Source organism: Marmota flaviventris, chromosome 2 (genome assembly GCF_047511675.1).
Source record: "Marmota flaviventris isolate mMarFla1 chromosome 2, mMarFla1.hap1, whole genome shotgun sequence".
NCBI lineage: Eukaryota > Metazoa > Chordata > Mammalia > Rodentia > Sciuridae > Marmota > Marmota flaviventris.
The window spans coordinates 63,012,523-63,014,877 of record NC_092499.1 but is presented as its reverse complement, the minus strand read 5'-3'; the positions used below and the strand labels follow the sequence as shown (position 1 = coordinate 63,014,877).

The window sequence follows — 2,355 nt, the reverse complement described above, 5'->3', positions numbered from 1 at the left end:
GTAAGTCTGAGAGCAGATGGGAAGATGGAAGCGGAGGCAGGCTTGTACTGGTTGGGGACTTAAATAAATGGATTTTGTCCAGGAAATTTTTAAAATTAAATTTCCTGCCATCTCAGGAAATCACAAATGTAGAAAAATGTAGAAAGGAAGGGGTTTTATTAATCTATAAGTATCCGTCCAAACTAGTTTGAGCATCACAAATGATCTATTAATGAGATTGCAAAGAAGGACGGAAATAATACCTTTTATGTAGCCAAGCAGATGCAACCCATTACGTGCATGTTCTCCTGTAAGAGGGCACCGTTTGCCACTCATTCTTCGGTAGTTCACCCTTGGGGTGGCTGGCCTTGTTAATTGTTTGCCTTTACCTGAAGGAAAAACAAAACTATCACTAGCCCCCCACCGCTCCCCCCGCTTCCCCCTCCCCTCCCCGCTCCTGCTCCCCGCTCCCCTCACCCCCGCTCCCCGATTCCCCCCTCCCCCGTTCCCCTCCCCCGTTCCCCCTCCCCCGTTCCCCCCTCCCCCGTTCCCCCCTCCCCCGTTCCCCCCTCCCTCTCCCCACTCCCCTTCCCCCCTCCCTCTCCCCCTCCTCCTCCCCCCTCCACCTGCTCCCCCCCTCCCTTTCTGACAAGATTCTTAGATCTTGGCACAAGCCACTTTGGATAACTTCCTTGGTGACAGGAGATGGAGGACCATCTTTCTTGATATTGACGTTTCAAAGTTGTGTCCCAGAACCTTAAGAAAAAGATCCCATGTTTGTATCTGACAGAGGCTTATTTAACTTTTATATATATACAGAGACACAGAGGAAGTAATGTAATTACAGATTTTTTTCCCCCAAGAAAATCCTCAAAGTAAAGGAAGAAGGAAAAATATCTCATCCTTTTATCCTTTTGACAATAGGGAAAGCTTCGATCATTTTTCTTCTTTTTAACCCTTATAGTAAAATTAGTGCACTCCCTAGCTATGACTTTTTAGCTCAGCTTTCTTGATTTTTGGGAGCGGATATTCCATACTGAGCTTGAAGAAACTTTCAGGGCTTAAGAGCCAGGAAAGTAAGTTTGTCTATCTGTCTGTCTCTCTGAGGATGGCCTTAGGTCTGAGCCTAAGCAACTTCATTTTATAAACTCCAGTTTGAAACCGGCAGTCTCACCAAGTACATACAACAGATCCCTCCCAAACGGCCTCAAGCAAGTTACTTCCACTCACTCTGATAAACAGAGTGAAACCTCTGGCAGGCTGGATGTTTCTGACCCCAGGGTAAAGATGTCAAGGAGAAATCCAGAGGTAGCTGATAAAGATTGAAAGGGTGGGGGGGTCAAAAGCCCCAAAATTTAGTATAAATAATAGAGTTGATGAACAGGAATTCAGCCAGCCGAAACAAGGATGCAATCAAGCTGGAGAGCCTGATGAGGACCTGACATCCTGTCACTTGTCATCGTTTCCTGATCCTCTTTCCATCCTCACTGCTCTCAAACTCTACAACCTTATCTGGACCATGGTGAGAGCCGCAACTCCTCCCTATGACCCCCTCCTCAACCAGTCATCCACTCCACACCAGGAAAAGCCTTCCTTGGTTCACTCAGACCTGATCACCGTGGTCTGAGTGAGTGTGCATCTGCTGGACTTAAAGCCTAAGGCTAAAGACTTTTGAACTTAGCATGCAGAGGGAATGTCTGTCATTATCCTGTCATGATTAAGTGTGTTTGCAGTGCTTAGAGTTAATCTAGAATTGTTTGCTGTGAATTGATTATGTCTATTGCAGTGCCTAGTATTAAGGATTGTCCTTTTCTTAAGAACCTATAGAGTGAAATTGTATTGAGCAATTTGAGTGAATAAAGCATTGAAAGGGGCAGAAACATGTAGACATTCTTTATTTCTCTCCTTGACTGCATATGTTGCAATTTTGTCCCCTTGCAACACACAAACGTGCACATATATATGATGTTGTTGCTGGCTGCCAAGCCAAGGGACCTGCCTGCCATCTGCCCATGTAAGAAATAAACAATGGAAAACCAAAAATGAATTGTAAGCAGTTTTATCAAACTGGGGAGAAACAGCAAGATTTTTTTCTCTACTGGTTGTTAAACCATGTCGCAAAGAAAAGACCACCAACTCCAATTGAAATCAAATTAAAGCAAGCTTGTAACTCCTACCGGCTGGGGCTCTCTCTCCTAAAACCCGTGGGAACAGAAGACAGCCCCACAGCTTTCTAGGAGCGCAGCTTTATCCTCTCTCTGAGGATGACCTTAGGCCTGAGCCTAAGCAACAGAAAGTTGCAAAGGTGGGGGGGGGGGGGAGGGCGGTGTCTTAAGAACTTACAGATAACAGGATTTTCACAAGTATAACACAAAG

At 45.4% G+C, this 2,355-nt stretch overlaps 1 long non-coding RNA gene across 1 annotated transcript in view; it reads left to right on the top strand.

Annotated features, from left to right (window-relative positions):
- LOC139704695 (uncharacterized) overlaps positions 1-1,930 on the top strand; it is a 40,976-nt gene extending 39,046 nt beyond the window's left edge. The window contains exon 5 of the long non-coding RNA XR_011706617.1: positions 1,364-1,930. This is a non-coding gene — a long non-coding RNA (uncharacterized lncRNA). The remainder of the gene's footprint in view (positions 1-1,363) is intronic.
- The last annotated feature ends 425 nt before the right edge of the window (positions 1,931-2,355 follow it).